Below are 21,647 nucleotides of genomic sequence, written 5' to 3'. Positions count from 1 at the left end.
TATGTTTCTCATTCTAACACTTTTCATCGTATTGCACAGGGACGAAAGCTTGACACGCGTGTCTAAGGAAACCACTTTGGTATAAGGGACTGTTTTTATTCCCTTCTTTTTGTTTAATGAACAATTATCCAAGTAAGCCATTCCACATTGTTGAATTTCTTGGACTCGGATGTCACGCAGGTATCTATAATCTTCCACGTGGTAAGGTCAATTGCTGCTGTAACCACGAATGCACGACTGACTTCTGTTGTTGATTTCATTTGTTTGTTATTTCCTTCTATGTTTCTCATTCTAACATTTTTCATCGTATTGCACAGGGACGAAAGCTTGACACACGTGTCTAAGGAAACCACTTTGGTATAAGGGACTGTTCTTATTCCCTTCTTTTTATTTAATGAACAATTATCCAAGTAAGCCGTTCCACATTGTTGATTTTCTTGGGCTCGGATGTCACGCAGTTAGCTGTAATCTCCCACGTGGTAAGGTCAATTGCTGCTGTAACCACAAATGCACGACTGACTTCTGTTGTTGATTTCATTTGTTTGTTATTTCCTTCTATGTTTCTCATTCTAACATTTTTCATCGTATTGCACAGGGACGAAAGCTTGACACACGTGTCTAAGGAAACCACTTTGGTATAAGGGACTGTTCTTATTCCCTTCTTTTTATTTAATGAACAATTATCCAAGTAAGCCGTTCCACATTGTTGATTTTCTTGGGCTCGGATGTCACGCAGTTAGCTGTAATCTCCCACGTGGTAAGGTCAATTGCTGCTGTAACCACAAATGCACGACTGACTTCTGTTGTTGATTTCATTTGTTTGTTATTTCCTTCTATGTTTCTCATTCTAAGATTTTTCATCGTATTGCACAGGGACGAAAGCTTGACACACGTGTCTGAGGAAACCACTTTGGTATAAGGGACTGTTCTTATTCCCTTCTTCTTGTCCAATCAACAATTATCCAAGTAAGCCATTCCACATTGTTGATTTTCTTGGACTCGAATGTCACGCAGGTAGCTATAATCTCCTACGTGGTAAGGTCAATTGCTGCTGTAACCACAAATGCACGACTGACTTCTGTTGTTGATTTCATTTGTATGTTATTTCCTTCTATGTTTCTCATTCTAACACTTTTCATCGTATTGCACAGGGACGAAAGCTTGACACGCGTGTCTAAGGAAACCACTTTGGTATAAGGGACTGTTTTTATTCCCTTCTTTTTGTTTAATGAACAATTATCCAAGTAAGCCATTCCACATTGTTGAATTTCTTGGACTCGGATGTCACGCAGGTATCTATAATCTTCCACGTGGTAAGGTCAATTGCTGCTGTAACCACGAATGCACGACTGACTTCTGTTGTTGATTTCATTTGTTTGTTATTTCCTTCTATGTTTCTCATTCTAACATTTTTCATCGTATTGCACAGGGACGAAAGCTTGACACACGTGTCTAAGGAAACCACTTTGGTATAAGGGACTGTTCTTATTCCCTTCTTTTTATTTAATGAACAATTATCCAAGTAAGCCGTTCCACATTGTTGATTTTCTTGGGCTCGGATGTCACGCAGTTAGCTGTAATCTCCCACGTGGTAAGGTCAATTGCTGCTGTAACCACAAATGCACGACTGACTTCTGTTGTTGATTTCATTTGTTTGTTATTTCCTTCTATGTTTCTCATTCTAAGATTTTTCATCGTATTGCACAGGGACGAAAGCTTGACACACGTGTCTGAGGAAACCACTTTGGTATAAGGGACTGTTCTTATTCCCTTCTTTTTGTCCAATCAACAATTATCCAAGTAAGCCATTCCACATTGTTGATTTTCTTGGACTCGAATGTCACGCAGGTAGCTATAATCTCCCACGTGGTAAGGTCAATTGCTGCTGTAACCACAAATGCACGACTGACTTCTGTTGTTGATTTCATTTGTATGTTATTTCCTTCTATGTTTCTCATTCTAACACTTTTCATCGTATTGCACAGGGACGAAAGCTTGACACGCGTGTCTAAGGGAACCACTTTGGTATAAGGGACTGTTCTTATTCTCTTTTTTTTGTTTAATCAACAATTATCCAAGTAGGCCATTCCACATTGTTGATTTTCTTGGACTCGGATGTCACGCAGGTAGCTATAATCTCCCACGTGGTAAGGTCAATTGCTGCTGTAACCACAAATGCACGACTGACTTTTAATGTTTATTTCATTTGTTTGTTATTTCCTTCAATGTTTCTCATTCTAACACTTTTCATAGTATTGCACAGGGACGAAAGCTTAACACACGTGTCTAAGGAAACCACTTTGGTATAAGGGACTGTTCATATTCTCTTTTTTTTGTTTAATCAACAATTATCCAAGTAGGCCATTCCACATTGTTGATTTTCTTGGACTCGGATGTCACGCAGGTAGCTATAATCTCCCACGTGGTAAGGTCAATTGCTGCTGTAACCACAAATGCACGACTGACTTTTAATGTTTATTTCATTTGTTTGTTATTTCCTTCAATGTTTCTCATTCTAACACTTTTCATCGTATTGCACAGGGACGAAAGCTTAACACACGTGTCTAAGGAAACCACTTTGGTATAAGGGACTGTTCTTATTCTCTTTTTTTTGTTCAATCAACATTTATCCAAGTAGGCCATTCCACATTGTTGATTTTCTTGGACTCGGATGTCACGCAGGTAGCTATAATCTCCCACGTGGTAAGGTCAATTGCTGCTGTAACCACAAATGCACGACTGACTTCTGTTGTTGATTTCATTTGTTTGTTATTTCCTTCTATGTTTCTCATTCTAACACTTTTCATCGTATTGCACAGGGACGAAAGCTTGACACACGTGTCTAAGGAAACCACATTGGTATAAGGGACTGTTCTTATACCCTTCTTTCTGTATAATGATCAATTATCCAAGTAAGCCATTCCACATTGTTGATTTTCTTGGACTCGGATGACACGCAGGTAGCTATAATCTTTTACGTGGTTAGGTAAATTGCTGCTGTAACCACAAATGCACGACTGACTTCTGTTGTTGATTTCATTTGTTTGTTATTTCCTTCAATGTTTCTCATTCTAACTTTTTTCATCGTATTGCACAGGGACGAAAGCTTGACACACGTGTCTAAGGAAACCACTTTGGTATGAGGGACTGTTCTTAATCCCTTCTTTTTGTTCAATCAACAATTATCCGAGTAGGCCATTCCACATTGTTGATTTTCTTGGACTCGGATGTCACGCAGGTAGCTATAATCTCCCACGTGGTAAGGTCAATTGCTGCTGTAACCACAAATGCACGACTGACTTCTAATGTTGATTTCATTTGTTTGTTATTTCCTTCAATGTTTCTCATTCTAACACTTCTCATCGTATTGCACAGGGACGAAAGCTTGACACACGTGTCTAAGGAAACCACTTTGGTATGAGGGACTGTTCTTATTCCCTTCTTTTTGTTCAATCAACAATTATCCAAGTAAGCCATTCCACATTGTTGATTTTCTTGGACTCGAATGTCACGCAGGTAGCTATAATCTCCCACTTGGTAAGGTCAATTGCTGCTGTAACCACAAATGCACGACTGACTTCTGATGTTGATTTCATTTGTTTGTTATTTCCTTCTATGTTTCTCATTCTAACACTTTTCATCGTATTGCACAGGGACGAAAGCTTGACACACGTGTCTAAGGAAACCACTTTGGTATGAGGGACGGTTCTTATTCCCTTCTTTTTGTTCAATCAACAATTATCCAAGTAAGCCATTCCACATTGTTGATTTTCTTGGACTCGGATGTCACGCAGGTAGCTATAATCTCCCACGTGGTAAGGTCAATTGCTGCTGTAACCACAAATGCACGACTGACTTCTGTTTTTGATTTCATTTGTTTGTTATTTCCTTCTATGTTTCTCATTCTAACACTTTTCATCGAATTGCACAGGGACGAAAGCTTGACACACGTGTCTAAGGAAACCACTTTGGTATAAGGGACTGTTCTTATTCTCTTTTTTTTTGTTTAATCAACAATTATCCAAGTAGGCTATTCCACATAGTTGATTTTCTTGGACTCGGATGTCACGCAGGTAGCTATAATCTCCCACGTGGTAAGGTCAATTGCTGCTGTAACCACAAATGCACGACTGACTTCTAATGTTGATTTCATTTGTTTGTTATTTCCTTCAATGTTTCTCATTCTAACACTTCTCATCGTATTGCACAGGGACGAAAGCTTGACACGCGTGTCTAAGGAAACCACTTTGGTATAAGGGACTGTTCTTATTCTCTTTTTTTTGTTTAATCAACAATTATCCAAGTAGGCCATTCCACATTGTTGATTTTCTTGGACTCGGATGTCACGCAGGTAGCTATAATCTCCCACGTGGTAAGGTCAATTGCTGCTGTAACCACAAATGCACGACTGACTTTTAATGTTGATTTCATTTGTTTGTTATTTCCTTCAATGTTTCTCATTCTAACACTTTTCATCGTATTGCACAGGGACGAAAGCTTAACACACGTGTCTAAGGAAACCACTTTGGTATAAGGGACTGTTCTTATTCTCTTTTTTTTGTTTAATCAACAATTATCCAAGTAGGCCATTCCACATTGTTGATTTTCTTGGACTCGGATGTCACGCAGGTAGCTATAATCTCCCACGTGGTAAGGTCAATTGCTGCTGTAACCACAAATGCACGACTGACTTCTGTTGTTGATTTCATTTGTTTGTTATTTCCTTCTATGTTTCTCATTCTAACACTTTTCATCGTATTGCACAGGGACGAAAGCTTGACACACGTGTCTAAGGAAACCACATTGGTATAAGGGACTGTTCTTATTCCCTTCTTTCTGTATAATGATCAATTATCCAAGTAAGCCATTCCACATTGTTGATTTTCTTGGACTCGGATGACACGCAGGTAGCTATAATCTTTTACGTGGTTAGGTAAATTGCTGCTGTAACCACAAATGCACGACTGACTTCTGTTGTTGATTTCATTTGTTTGTTATTTCCTTCAATGTTTCTCATTCTAACACTTTTCATCGTATTGCACAGGGACGAAAGCTTGACACACGTGTCTAAGGAAACCACTTTGGTATGAGGGACTGTTCTTATTCCCTTCTTTTTGTTCAATCAACAATTATCCAAGTAGGCCATTCCACATTGTTGATTTTCTTGGACTCGGATGTCACGCAGGTAGCTATAATCTCCCACGTGGTAAGGTCAATTGCTGCTGTAACCACAAATGCACGACTGACTTCTAATGTTGATTTCATTTGTTTGTTATTTCCTTCAATGTTTCTCATTCTAACACTTCTCATCGTATTGCACAGGGACGAAAGCTTGACACACGTGTCTAAGGAAACCACTTTGGTATGAGGGACTGTTCTTATTCCCTTCTCTTTGTTCAATCAACAATTATCCAAGTAAGCCATTCCACATTGTTGATTTTCTTGGACTCGAATGTCACGCAGGTAGCTATAATCTCCCACTTGGTAAGGTCAATTGCTGCTGTAACCACAAATGCACGACTGACTTCTGTTGTTGATTTCATTTGTTTGTTATTTTCTTCTATGTTTCTCATTCTAACACTTTTCATCGTATTGCACAGGGACGAAAGCTTGACACACGTGTCTAAGGAAACCACTTTGGTATAAGGGACTGTTCTTATTCTCTTTTTTTTGTTTAATCAACAATTATCCAAGTAGGCCATTCCACATTGTTGATTTTCTTGTACTCGGATGTCACGCAGGTAGCTATATTCTCCCACGTGGTAAGGTCAATTGCTGCTGTAACCACAAATGCACGACTGACTTCTAATGTTGATTTCATTTCTTTGTTATTTCCTTCAATATTTCTCATTCTAACATTTCTCATCGTATTGCACAGGGACGAAAGCTTGACACACGTGTCTAAGGAAACCACTTTGGTATGAGGGACTGTTCTTATTCCCTTCTTTTTGTTCAATCAACAATTATCCAAATAAGCCATTCCACATTGTTGATTTTCTTGGACTCGAATGTCACGCAGGTAGCTATAATCTCCCACGTGGTAAGGCCAATTGCTGCTGTAACCACAAATGCACGACTGACTCCTGTTGTTGATTTCATTTGTATGTTATTTCCTTCTATGTTTCTCATTCTAACACTTTTCATTGTATTGCACAAAGACGAAAGCTTGACACGCGTATCTAAGGAAACCACTTTGGTATAAGGGACTGTTCTTATTCCCTTCTTTTTGTTTAATGAACAATTATCCAAGTAAGCCATTCCACATTGTTGATTTTCTTGGACTCGGATGTCACGCAGGTAGCTATAATCTCCCACGTGGTAAGGTCAATTGCTGCTGTAACCGAAAATGCACGACTGACTTCTGTTGTTGATTTCATTTGTTTGTTATTGCCTTCTATGTTTCTCATTCTAACATTTTTCATCGAATTGCACAGGGACGAAAGCTTGACACACGTGTCTTAGGAAACCACTTTGGTATAATGGACTGTTCTTATTCCTTTCTTTTTATTTAATGAACAATTATCCAAGTAAGCCGTTCCACATTGTTGATTTTCTTGGGCTCGGATGTCACGCAGTTAGCTGTAATCTCCCACGTGGTAAGGTCAATTGCTGCTGTAACCACAAATGCACGACTGACTTCTGTTGTTGGTTTCATTTGTTTGTTATTTCCTTCTATGTTTCTCATTCTAAGATTTTTCATCGTATTGCACAGGGACGAAAGCTTGACACACGTGTCTGAGGAAACCACTTTGGTATAAGGGACTGTTCTTATTCCCTTCTTTTTGTCCAATCAACAATTATCCAAGTAAACCATTCCACATTGTTGATTTTCTTGGACTCGGATGTCACGCAGGTAGCTATAATCTTCCAAGTGGTAAGGTCAATTGCTGCTGTAACCACAAATGCACGACTGACTTCTGTTGTTGATTTCATTTGTTTGTTATTTCCTTCTATGTTTCTCATTCTAACATTTTTCATCGTATTGCACAGGGACGAAAGCTTGACACACGTGTCTAAGGAAACCACTTTGGTATAAGGGACTGTTCTTATTCCCTTCTTTTTATTTAATGAACAATTATCCAAGTAAGCCGTTCCACATTGTTGATTTTCTTGGGCTCGGATGTCACGCAGGTAGCTGTAATCTCCCACGTGGTAAGGTAAATTGCTGCTGTAACCACAAATGCACGACTGACTTCTGTTGTTGATTTCATTCGTTTGTTATTTTCTTCAATGTTTCTCATTCTAACACTTTTCATCGTATTGCACAGGGACGAAAGCTTGACACGCGTGTCTAAGGAAACCACTTTGGTATAAGGGACTGTTCTTATTCCCTTCTTTTTGTTTAATGAACAATTATCCAAGTAAGCCGTTCCACATTGTTGATTTTCTTGGGCTCGGATGTCACGCAGGTAGCTGTAATCTCCCACGTGGTAAGGTCAATTGCTGCTGTAACCACAAATGCACGACTGACTTCTGTTGTTGATTTCATTTGTTTGTTATTTCCTTCTATGTTTCTCATTCTAACACTTTTCATCGTATTGCACAGGGACGAAAGCTTAACACACGTGTCTAAGGAAACCACTTTGGTATAAGGGACTGTTCTTATTCTCTTTTTTTTGTTTAATCAACAATTATCCAAGTAGGCCATTCCACATTGTTGATTTTCTTGGACTCGGATGTCACGCAGGTAGCTATAATCTCCCACGTGGTAAGGTCAATTGCTGCTGTAACCACAAATGCACGACTGACTTCTGTTGTTGATTTCATTTGTTTGTTATTTCCTTCTATGTTTCTCATTCTAACACTTTTCATCGTATTGCACAGGGACGAAAGCTTGACACTCGTGTCTAAGGAAACCACATTGGTATAAGGGACTGTTCTTATTCCCTTCTTTCTGTATAATGATCAATTATCCAAGTAAGCCATTCCACATTGTTGATTTTCTTGGACTCGGATGACACGCAGGTAGCTATAATCTTTTACGTGGTTAGGTAAATTGCTGCTGTAACCACAAATGCACGACTGACTTCTGTTGTTGATTTCATTTGTTTATTATTTCCTTCAATGTTTCTCATTCTAACACTTTTCATCGTATTGTACAGGGACGAAAGCTTGACACACGTGTCTAAGGAAACCACTTTGGTATGAGGGACTGTTCTTATTCCCTTCTTTTTGTTCAATCAACAATTATCCAAGTAGGCCATTCCACATTGTTGATTTTCTTGGACTCGGATGTCACGCAGGTAGCTATAATCTCCCACGTGGTAAGGTCAATTGCTGCTGTAACCACAAATGCACGACTGACTTCTAATGTTGATTTCATTTGTTTGTTATTTCCTTCAATGTTTCTCATTCTAACACTTCTCATCGTATTGCACAGGGACGAAAGCTTGACACACGTGTCTAAGGAAACCACTTTGGTATGAGGGACTGTTCTTATTCCCTTCTTTTTGTTCAATCAACAATTATCCAAGTAAGCCATTCCACATTGTTGATTTTCTTGGACTCGAATGTCACGCAGGTAGCTATAATCTCCCACTTGGTAAGGTCAATTGCTGCTGTAACCACAAATGCACGACTGACTTATGTTGTTGATTTCATTTGTTTGTTATTTCCTTCTATGTTTCTCATTCTAACACTTTTCATCGTATTACAGGGACGAAAGCTTGACACACGTGTCTAAGGAAACCACTTTGGTATAAGGGACTGTTCTTATTCTCTTTTTTTTGTTTAATCAACAATTATCCAAGTAGGCCATTCCACATTGTTGATTTTCTTGGACTCGAATGTCACGCAGGTAGCTATAATCTCCCACGTGGTAAGGCCAATTGCTGCTGTAACCACAAATGCACGACTGACTCCTGTTGTTGATTTCATTTGTATGTTATTTCCTTCTATGTTTCTCATTCTAACACTTTTCATTGTATTGCACAAAGACGAAAGCTTGACACGCGTGTCTAAGGAAACCACTTTGGTATAAGGGACTGTTCTTATTCCCTTCTTTTTGTTTAATGAACAATTATCCAAGTAAGCCATTCCACATTGTTGATTTTCTTGGACTCGGATGTCACGCAGGTAGCTATAATCTCCCACGTGGTAAGGTCAATTGCTGCTGTAACCACAAATGCACGACTGACTTCTGTTGTTGATTTCATTTGTTAGTTATTTCCTTCTATGTTTCTCATTCTAACATTTTTCATCGTATTGCACAGGGACGAAAGCTTGACACACGTGTCTAAGGAAACCACTTTGGTATAAGGGACTGTTCTTATTCCCTTCTTTTTATTTAATGAACAATTATCCAAGTAAGCCGTTCCACATTGTTGATTTTCTTGGGCTCGGATGTCACGCAGTTAGCTGTAATCTCCCACGTGGTAAGGTCAATTGCTGCTGTAACCACAAACGCACGACTGACTTCTGTTGTTGATTTCATTTGTTTGTTATTTCCTTCTATGTTTCTCATTCTAACATTTTTCATCGTATTGCACAGGGATGAAAGCTTGACACGCGTGTCTAAGGAAACCACTTTGGTATAAGGGACTGTTTTTATTCCCTTCTTTTTGTTTAATGAACAATTATCCAAGTAAGTCATTCCACATTGTTGATTTTCTTGGACTCGGATGTCACGCAGGTAGCTATAATCTCCCACGTGGTAAGGTCAATTGCTGCTGTAACCACAAATGCACGACTGACTTCTGTTGTTGATTTCATTTGTATGTTATTTCCTTCTATGTTTCTCATTCTAACACTTTTCATCGTATTGCACAGGGATGAAAGCTTGACACGCGTGTCTAAGGAAACCACTTTGGTATAAGGGACTGTTTTTATTCCCTTCTTTTTGTTTAATGAACAATTATCCAAGTAAGTCATTCCACATTGTTGATTTTCTTGGACTCGGATGTCACGCAGGTAGCTATAATCTCCCACGTGGTAAGGTCAATTGCTGCTGTAACCACAAATGCACGACTGACTTCTGTTGTTGATTTCATTTGTTTGTTATTTCCTTCTATGTTTCTCATTCTAACATTTTTCATCGTATTGCACAGAGACGAAAGCTTGACACACGTGTCTAAGGAAACCACTTTGGTATAAGGGACTGTTCTTATTCCCTTCTTTTTATTTAATGAACAATTATCCAAGTAAGCCGTTCCACATTGTTGATTTTCTTGGGCTCGGATGTCACGCAGTTAGCTGTAATCTCCCACGTGGTAAGGTCAATTGCTGCTGTAACCACAAATGCACGACTGACTTCTGTTGTTGATTTCATTTGTTTGTTATTTCCTTCTATGTTTCTCATTCTAAGATTTTTCATCGTATTGCACAGGGACGAAAGCTTGACACGCGTGTCTGAGGAAACCACTTTGGTATAAGGGACTGTTCTTATTCCCTTCTTTTTGTCCAATCAACAATTATCCAAGTAAGCCATTCCACATTGTTGATTTTCTTGGACTCGAATGTCACGCAGGTAGCTATAATCTCCCACGTGGTAAGGTCAATTGCTGCTGTAACCACAAATGCACGACTGACTTCTGTTGTTGATTTCATTTGTATGTTATTTCCTTCTATGTTTCTCATTCTAACACTTTTCATCGTATTGCACAGGGACGAAAGCTTGACACGCGTGTCTAAGGAAACCACTTTGGTATAAGGGACTGTTCTTATTCCCTTCTTTTTGTTTAATGAACAATTATCCAAGTAAGCCGTTCCACATTGTTGATTTTCTTGGGCTCGGATGTCACGCAGGTAGCTGTAATCTCCCACGTGGTAAGGTCAATTGCTGCTGTAACCACAAATGCACGACTGACTTCTGTTGTTGATTTCATTCGTTTGTTATTTTCTTCAATGTTTCTCATTCTAACACTTTTCATCGTATTGCACAGGGACGAAAGCTTGACACGCGTGTCTAAGGAAACCACTTTGGTATAAGGGACTGTTCTTATTCCCTTCTTTTTGTTTAATGAACAATTATCCAAGTAAGCCATTCCACATTGTTGATTTTCTTGGACTCGGATGACACGCAGGTAGCTATAATCTCCCACGTGGTAAGGTCAATTGCTGCTGTAACCACAAATGCACGACTGACTTCTAATGTTGATTTCATTTGTTTGTTATTTCCTTCAATGTTTCTCATTCTAACACTTCTCATCGTATTGCACAGGGACGAAAGCTTGATACACGTGTCTAAGGAAACCACTTTGGTATGAGGGACTGTTCTTATTCCCTTTTTTTTGTTCAATCAACAATTATCCAAGTAAGCCATTCCACATTGTTGATTTTCTAGGACTCGAATGTCACGCAGGTAGCTATAATCTCCCACGTGGTAAGGTCAATTACTGCTGTAACCACAAATGCACGACTGACTTCTGTTGTTGATTTCATTTGTTTGTTATTTCCTTCTATGTTTCTCATTCTAACATTTTTCATCGTATTGCACAGGGACGAAAGCTTGACACACGTGTCTAAGGAAACCACTTTGGTATAAGGGACTTTTCTTATTCCCTTCTTTTTGTTTAATGAACAATTATCCAAGTAAGCCGTTCCACATTGTTGGTTTTCTTGGGCTCGGATGTCACGCAGGTAGCTGTAATCTCCCACGTGGTAAGGTCAATTGCTGCTGTAACCACAAATGCACGACTTACTTCTGTTGTTGATTTCATTCGTTTGTTATTTTCTTCAATGTTTCTCATTCTAACACTTTTCATCGTATTGCACAGGGACGAAAGCTTGACACGCGTGTCTAAGGAAACCACTTTGGTATAAGGGACTGTTCTTATTCCCTCCTTTTTGTTTAATGAACAATTATCCAAGTAAGCCATTCCACATTGTTGATTTTCTTGGACTCGGATGACACGCAGGTAGCTATAATCTTTTACGTGGTGAGGTCAATTGCTGCTGTAACCACAAATGCACGACTGACTTCTGTTGTTGATTTCATTTGTTTGTTATTTCCTTTAATGTTTCTCATTCTAACATTTTTCATCGTATTGCACAGGGACGAAAGCTTGACACACGTGTCTAAGGAAACCACTTTGGTATAAGGGACTGTTCTTATTCCCTTCTTTTTGTTTAATGAACAATTATCCAAGTAAGCCGTTCCACATTGTTGATTTTCTTGGACTCGGATGACACGCAGGTAGCTATAATCTTTTACGTGGTGAGGTCAATTGCTGCTGTAACCACAAATGCACGACTGACTTCTGTTGTTGATTTCATTCGTTTGTTATTTTCTTCAATGTTTCTCATTCTAACACTTTTCATCGTATTGCACAGGGACGAAAGCTTGACACGCGTGTCTAAGGAAACCACTTTGGTATAAGGGACTGTTCTTATTTCCTTCTTTTTGTTTAATGAACAATTATCCAAGTAAGCCATTCCACATTGTTGATTTTCTTGGACTCGGATGACACGCAGGTAGCTATAATCTCCCACGTGGTAAGGTCAATTGCTGCTGTAACCACAAATGCACGACTGACTTCTAATGTTGATTTCATTTGTTTGTTATTTCCTTCAATGTTTCTCATTCTAACACTTCTCATCGTATTGCACAGGGACGAAAGCTTGATACACGTGTCTAAGGAAACCACTTTGGTATGAGGGACTGTTCTTATTCCCTTTTTTTTGTTCAATCAACAATTATCCAAGTAAGCCATTCCACATTGTTGATTTTCTAGGACTCGAATGTCACGCAGGTAGCTATAATCTCCCACGTGGTAAGGTCAATTACTGCTGTAACCACAAATGCACGACTGACTTCTGTTGTTGATTTCATTTGTTTGTTATTTCCTTCTATGTTTCTCATTCTAACATTTTTCATCGTATTGCACAGGGACGAAAGCTTGACACACGTGTCTAAGGAAACCACTTTGGTATGAGGGACTGTTCTTATTCCCTTCTTTTTGTTTAATGAACAATTATCCAAGTAAGCCGTTCCACATTGTTGGTTTTCTTGGGCTCGGATGTCACGCAGGTAGCTGTAATCTCCCACGTGGTAAGGTCAATTGCTGCTGTAACCACAAATGCACGACTTACTTCTGTTGTTGATTTCATTCGTTTGTTATTTTCTTCAATGTTTCTCATTCTAACACTTTTCATCGTATTGCACAGGGACGAAAGCTTGACACGCGTGTCTAAGGAAACCACTTTGGTATAAGGGACTGTTCTTATTCCCTCCTTTTTGTTTAATGAACAATTATCCAAGTAAGCCATTCCACATTGTTGATTTTCTTGGACTCGGATGACACGCAGGTAGCTATAATCTTTTACGTGGTGAGGTCAATTGCTGCTGTAACCACAAATGCACGACTGACTTCTGTTGTTGATTTCATTTGTTTGTTATTTCCTTTAATGTTTCTCATTCTAACATTTTTCATCGTATTGCACAGGGACGAAAGCTTGACACACGTGTCTAAGGAAACCACTTTGGTATAAGGGACTGTTCTTATTCCCTTCTTTTTGTTTAATGAACAATTATCCAAGTAAGCCGTTCCACATTGTTGATTTTCTTGGGCTCGGATGTCACGCAGGTAGCTGTAATCTCCCACGTGGTAAGGTCAATTGATGCTGTAACCACAAATGCACGACTCACTTCTGTTGTTGATTTCATTCGTTTGTTATTTTCTTCAATGTTTCATATTCTAACACTTTTCATCGTATTGCACAGGGACGAAAGCTTGACACGCGTGTCTAAGGAAACCACTTTGGTATAAGGGACTGTTCTTATTCCCTTCTTTTTGTTTAATGAACAATTATCCAAGTAAGCCATTCCACATTGTTGATTTTCTTGGACTCGGATGACACGCAGGTAGCTATAATCTCCCACGTGGTAAGGTCAATTGCTGCTGTAACCACAAATGCACGACTGACTTCTAATGTTGATTTCATTTGTTTGTTATTTCCTTCAATGTTTCTCATTCTAACACTTCTCATCGTATTGCACAGGGACGAAAGCTTGATACACGTGTCTAAGGAAACCACTTTGGTATGAGGGACTGTTCTTATTCCCTTTTTTTGTTCAATCAACAATTATCCAAGTAAGCCATTCCACATTGTTGATTTTCTAGGACTCGAATGTCACGCAGGTAGCTATAATCTCCCACGTGGTAAGGTCAATTACTGCTGTAACCACAAATGCACGACTGACTTCTGTTGTTGATTTCATTTGTTTGTTATTTCCTTCTATGTTTCTCATTCTAACATTTTTCATCGTATTGCACAGGGACGAAAGCTTGACACACGTGTCTAAGGAAACCACTTTGGTATAAGGGACTGTACTTATTCCCTTCTTTTTGTTTAGTGAACAATTATCCAAGTAAGCCGTTCCACATTGTTGGTTTTCTTGGGCTCGGATGTCACGCAGGTAGCTGTAATCTCCCACGTGGTAAGGTCAATTGCTGCTGTAACCACAAATGCACGACTTACTTCTGTTGTTGATTTCATTCGTTTGTTATTTTCTTCAATGTTTCTCATTCTAACACTTTTCATCGTATTGCACAGGGACGAAAGCTTGACACGCGTGTCTAAGGAAACCACTTTGGTATAAGGGACTGTTCTTATTCCCTCCTTTTTGTTTAATGAACAATTATCCAAGTAAGCCATTCCACATTGTTGATTTTCTTGGACTCGGATGACACGCAGGTAGCTATAATCTCCCACGTGGTAAGGTCAATTGCTGCTGTAACCACAAATGCACGACTGACTTCTAATGTTGATTTCATTTGTTTGTTATTTCCTTCAATGTTTCTCATTCTAACACTTTTCATCGTATTGCACAGGGACGAAAGCTTGACACACGTGTCTAAGGAAACCACTTTGGTATAAGGGACTGTTCTTATTCTCTTTTTTTTGATCAATCAACAATTATCCAAATAGGCCATTCCACATTGTTGATTTTCTTGGACTCGGATGTCACGCAGGTAGCTATAATCTCCCACGTGGTAAGGTCAATTGCTGCTGTAACCACAAATGCACGACTGACTTCTAATGTTGATTTCATTTGTTTGTTATTTCCTTCAATGTTTCTCATTCTAACACTTTTCATCGTATTGCACAGGGACGAAAGCTTGACACGCGTGTCTAAGGAAACCACTTTGGTATAAGGGACTGTTGTTATTCCCTTCTTTTTGTTTAATGAACAATTATCCAAGTAAGCCATTCGACATTGTTGATTTTCTTGGACTCGAATGTCACGCAGGTAGCTATAATCTCCCACGTTGTAAGGTCAATTGCTGCTGTAACCACAAATGCACGATTGACTTCTGTTGTTGATTTCATTTGTATGTTATTTCCTTCTATGTTTCTCATTCTAACACTTTTCATCGTATTGCACAGGGACGAAAGCTTGACACGCGTGTCTAAGGAAACCACTTTGGTATAAGGGACTGTTCTTATTCCCTTCTTTTTGTTTAATGAACAATTATCCAAGTAAGCCATTCCACATTGTTGATTTTCTTGGACTCGGATGTCACGCAGGTAGCTATAATCTCCCACTTGGTAAGGTCAATTGCTGCTGTAACCACAAATGCACGACTGACTTCTGTTGTTGATTTCATTCGTTTGTTATTTCCTTCTATGTTTCTCATTCTAACATTTTTTATCGTATTGCACAGGGACGAAAGCTTGACACACGTGTCTAAGGAAACCACATTGGTATAAGGGACTCTTCTTATTCCCTTTTTTCTTTTTGATGAACAATTATCCAAATAAGCCATTCCACATTGTTGATTTTCTTGGACTCGGATGTCACGCAGGTAGCTATAATCTCCCACGTGGTGAGGTAAATTGCTGCTGTAACCACATATGCTCGACTGACTTTTGTTGTTGATTTCATTCGTTTGTTATTTTCTTCAATGTTTCTCATTCTAACACTTTTCATCGTATTGCACAGGGACGAAAGCTTGACACGCGTGTCTAAGGAAACCACTTTGGTATAAGGGACTGTTCTTATTCCCTTCTTTTTGTTTAATGAACAATTATCCAAGTAAGCCATTCCACATTGTTGATTTTCTTGGACTCGGATGTCACGCAGGTAGCTATAATCTCCCACGTGGTAAGGTCAATTGCTGCTGTAACCACAAATGCACGACTGACTTCTGTTGTTGATTTCATTCGTTTGTTATTTTCTTCAATGTTTCTCATTCTAACACTTTTCATCGTATTGCACAGGGACGAAAGCTTGACACACGTGTCTAAGGAAACCACTTTGGTATAAGGGACTGTTCTTATTCCCTTCTTTTTGTTTAATGAACAATTATACAAGTAAGCCATTCCACATTGTTGATTTTCTTGGACTCGGATGTCACGCAGGTAGCTATAATCTCCCACGTGGTGAGGTAAATTGCTGCTGTAACCACATATGCTCGACTGACTTTTGTTGTTGATTTCATTCGTTTGTTATTTTCTTCAATGTTTCTCATTCTAACACTTTTCATCGTATTGCACAGGGACGAAAGCTTGACACACGTGTCCAAGGAAACCACTTTGGTATAAGGGACTGTTCTTATTCCCTTATTTTTGTTTAATGAACAATTATCCAAGTAAACCATTCCACATTGTTGATTTTCTTGGACTAGGATGTCACGCAGCTAGCTATAATCTCCCACGTGGTAAGGTCAATTGCTGCTGTAACCACAAATGCACGACTTACTTCTGTTGTTAATTTCATTTGTTTGTTATTTCCTTCTATGTTTCTCATTCTAACACTTTTCATCGTATTGCACAGGGACGAAAGCTTGACACACGTGTTTAAGGAAACCACTTTGGTATGAAGGACTGTTCTTATTCCCTTCTTTTTGTTTAATGAACAATTATCCAAGTAAGCCATTCCACATTGTTGATTTTCTTGGACTCGGATGTCACGCAGGTAGCTATAATCTCCCACGTGGTGAGGTAAATTGCTGCTGTAACCACAAATGCTCGACTGACTTCTGTTGTTGATTTCATTCGTTTGTTATTTTCTTCAATGTTTCTCATTCTAACACTTTTCATCGTATTGCACAGGGACGAAAGCTTGACACACGTGTCTAAGGAAACCACTTTGGTATAAGGGACTGTTCTTATTCCCTTTTTTCTTTTTGATGAACAATTATCCAAGTTAGCCATTCCACATTGTTGATTTTCTTGGACTAGGATGTCACGCAGCTAGCTATAATCTCCCACGTGGTAAGGTCAATTGCTGCTGTAACCACAAATGCACGACTGACTTCTGTTGTTAATTTCATTTGTTTGTTATTTCCTTCTATGTTTCTCATTCTAACACTTTTCATCGTATTGCACAGGGACGAAAGCTTGACACACGTGTCTGAGGAAACCACAAGGGTTTGTTCTCATTCCCTTTTTTCTTTTTGATGAACAATTATCCAAGTAAGCCATTCCACATTGTTGATTTTCTTGGACTCGGATGTCACGCAGGTAGCTATAATCTTCCACGTGGTAAGGTCAATTGCTGCTGTAACCACAAATGCTCGACTGACTTCTGTTGTTGATTTCATTCGTTTGTTATTTTCTTCAATGTTTCTTATTCTAACACTTTTCATCGTTTTGCACAGGGACGAAAGCTTGACACACGTGTCTAAGGAAACCACTTTGGTATAAGGGACTGTTCTCATTCCCTTCTTTTTGTTTAAAGAACAATTATCCAAGTAAGCCATTCCACATTGTTGATTTTCTTGGACTCGGATGTCACGCAGGTAGCTATAATCTCCCACGTGGTAAGGTCCATTGCTACTGTAACCACGAATGCACGATTGACTTCTGTTGTTGATTTCATTTGTTTGTTATTTCCTTCTATGTTTCTCATTCTAACACTTTTCATCGTATTGCACAGGGACGAAAGCTTGACACACGTGTCTAAGGAAACCACTTTGGTATGAGGGACTGTTCTTATTCCCTTCTTTTTGTTTAATGAACAATTATCCAAGTAAGCCATTCCACATTGTTGATTTTCTTGGACTCGGATGTCACGCAGGGAGCTATAATCTTCCACGTGGTAAGGTCAATTGCTGCTGTAACCACAAATGCACGACTGACTTCTGTTGTTGATTTCATTTGTTTGTTATTTCCTTCTATGTTTCTCATTCTAACACTTTTCATCGTATTGCACAGGGACGAAAGCTTGACACACGTGTCTAAGGAAACCACATTGGTATAAGGGACTGTTCTTATTCCCTTTTTTCATTTTGATGAACAATTATCCAAGTAAGCAATTCCACATTGTTGATTTTCTTAGACTCGGATGTCACGCAGGTAGCTTTAATCTCCCACGTGTTAAGGTCAATTGCTGCTGTAACCACAAATGCACGAATGACTTCTGTTGTTGATTTCATTCGTTTGTTATTTTCTTCAATGTTTCTCATTTTAACACTTTTCATCGTATTGCACAGGGACGAAAGCTTGACACACGTGTCTAAGGAAACCAATTTGGTATAAGGGACTGTGCTTATTCCCTTCTTTTTGTTTGATGAACAATTATCAAAGTAAGCCATTCCACATTGTTGATTTTCTTAGACTCGGATGTCACGCAGGAAGCTATAATCTCCCACGTGGTAAGGTCAATTGCTGCTGTAACCACAAATGCACGACTGACTTCTGTTGTTGATTTCATTCGTTTGTTATTTTCTTCAATGTTTCTCATTCTAACACATTTCATTGTATTGCACAGGGACGAAAGCTTGACACACGTGTCTAATGAAACCAATTTGGTATAAGGGACTGTGCTTATTCCCTTCTTTTTGTTTGATGAACAATTATCAAAGTAAGCCATTCCACATTGTTGATTTTCTTAGACTCGGATGTGACGCAGGTAGCTATAATCTCCCACGTGGTGAGGTCAATTGCTGCTGTAACCACAAATGCACGACTGACTTCTGTTGTTGATTTCATTCGTTTGTTATTTTCTTCAATGTTTCTCATTCTAACACTTTTCATCGTATTGCACAGGGACGAAAGCTTGACACACGTGTCTATGGAAACCACATCGGTATAAGGGACTGTTCTTATTCCATTCTTTCGGTATAATGATCAATTATCCAAGTAAGCCATTCCACATTGTTGATTTTCTTGGACTCGAATGTCACGCAGGTAGCTATAATCTCCCACGTGGTGAGGTCAATTGCTGCTGTAACCACAAATGCACGACTGACTTCTGTTGTTGATTTCATTTGTTTGTTATTTCCTTCAATGTTTCTCATTCTAACACTTTTCATCGTATTTCACAGGGACGAAAGCTTGACACACGTGTCTAAGGAAACCACATTGGTATGAGGGACTGTTCTTATTCCCTTTTTTCTTTTTGATGAACAATTATCCAAGTAAGCCATTCCACATTGTTGATTTTCTTGGACTAGGATTTCACGCAGCTAACTATAATCTCCCACGTGGTAAGGTCAATTGCTGCTGTAACCACAAATGCACGACTGACTTCTGTTGTTAATTTCATTTGTTTGTTATTTCCTTCTATGTTTCTCATTCTAACACTTTTCATCGTATTGCACAGGGACGAAAGCTTGACACACGTGTCTAAGGAAACCACAAGGGTTTGTTCTCATTCCCTTTTTTCTTTTGGATGAACAATTATCCAAGTAAGCCATTCCACATCGTTGATTTTCTTGGACTCGGATGTCACGCAGGTAGCTATAATCTCCCACGTGGTAAGGTCAATTGCTGCTGTAACCACAAATGCTTGACTGAATTCTCTTGTTGATTTCATTCGTTTGTTATTTTCTTCAATGTTTCTCATTCTAACACTTTTCATCGTATTGCACAGGGACGAAAGCTTGACACACGTGTCTAAGGAAACCACTTTGGTATAAGGGACTTTTCTTATTCCCTCCTTTTTGTTTAATGAACAATTATCCAAGTAAGCCATTCCACATTGTTGATTTTCTTGGACTCGGATGTCACGCAGGTAGCTATAATCTCTCACGTGGTAAGGTCAATTGCTGCTGTAACCACAAATGCACGACTGACTTCTAATGTTGATTTCATTTGTTTGTTATTTCCTTCAATGTTTCTCATTCTAACACTTCTCATCGTATTGCACAGGGACGAAAGCTTGATACACGTGTCTAAGGAAACCACTTTGGTATGAGGGACTGTTCTTATTCCCTTTTTTTGTTCAATCAACAATTATCCAAGTAAGCCATTCCACATTGTTGATTTTCTAGGACTCGAATGTCACGCAGGTAGCTATAATCTCCCACGTGGTAAGGTCAATTACTGCTGTAACCACAAATGCACGACTGACTTCTGTTGTTGATTTCATTTGTTTGTTATTTCCTTCTATGTTTCTCATTCTAACATTTTTCATCGTATTGCACAGGGACGAAAGCTTGACACACGTGTCTAAGGAAACCACTTTGGTATAAGGGACTGTACTTATTCCCTTCTTTTTGTTTAATGAACAATTATCCAAGTAAGCCGTTCCACATTGTTGGTTTTCTTGGGCTCGGATGTCACGCAGGTAGCTGTAATCTCCCACGTGGTAAGGTCAATTGCTGCTGTAACCACAAATGCACGACTTACTTCTGTTGTTGATTTCATTCGTTTGTTATTTTCTTCAATGTTTCTCATTCTAACACTTTTCATCGTATTGCACAGGGACGAAAGCTTGACACGCGTGTCTAAGGAAACCACTTTGGTATAAGGGACTGTTCTTATTCCCTCCTTTTTGTTTAATGAACAATTATCCAAGTAAGCCATTCCACATTGTTGATTTTCTTGGACTCGGATGACACGCAGGTAGCTATAATCTCCCACGTGGTAAGGTCAATTGCTGCTGTAACCACAAATGCACGACTGACTTCTAATGTTGATTTCATTTGTTTGTTATTTCCTTCAATGTTTCTCATTCTAACACTTTTCATCGTATTGCACAGGGACGAAAGCTTGACACACGTGTCTAAGGAAACCACTTTGGTATAAGGGACTGTTCTTATTCTCTTTTTTTTGATCAATCAACAATTATCCAAATAGGCCATTCCACATTGTTGATTTTCTTGGACTCGGATGTCACGCAGGTAGCTATAATCTCCCACGTGGTAAGGTCAATTGCTGCTGTAACCACAAATGCACGACTGACTTCTAATGTTGATTTCATTTGTTTGTTATTTCCTTCAATGTTTCTCATTCTAACACTTTTCATCGTATTGCACAGGGACGAAAGCTTGACACGCGTGTCTAAGGAAACCACTTTGGTATAAGGGACTGTTGTTATTCCCTTCTTTTTGTTTAATGAACAATTATCCAAGTAAGCCATTCGACATTGTTGATTTTCTTGGACTCGAATGTCACGCAGGTAGCTATAATCTCCCACGTTGTAAGGTCAATTGCTGCTGTAACCACAAATGCACGATTGACTTCTGTTGTTGATTTCATTTGTATGTTATTTCCTTCTATGTTTCTCATTCTAACACTTTTCATCGTATTGCACAGGGACGAAAGCTTGACACGCGTGTCTAAGGAAACCACTTTGGTATAAGGGACTGTTCTTATTCCCTTCTTTTTGTTTAATGAACAATTATCCAAGTAAGCCATTCCACATTGTTGATTTTCTTGGACTCGGATGTCACGCAGGTAGCTATAATCTCCCACTTGGTAAGGTCAATTGCTGCTGTAACCACAAATGCACGACTGACTTCTGTTGTTGATTTCAT

This window comes from Harmonia axyridis, chromosome 2 (assembly GCF_914767665.1).
Source record: "Harmonia axyridis chromosome 2, icHarAxyr1.1, whole genome shotgun sequence".
Lineage (NCBI taxonomy): Eukaryota > Metazoa > Arthropoda > Insecta > Coleoptera > Coccinellidae > Harmonia > Harmonia axyridis.
Note: the sequence above shows the minus strand (reverse complement) of the source record.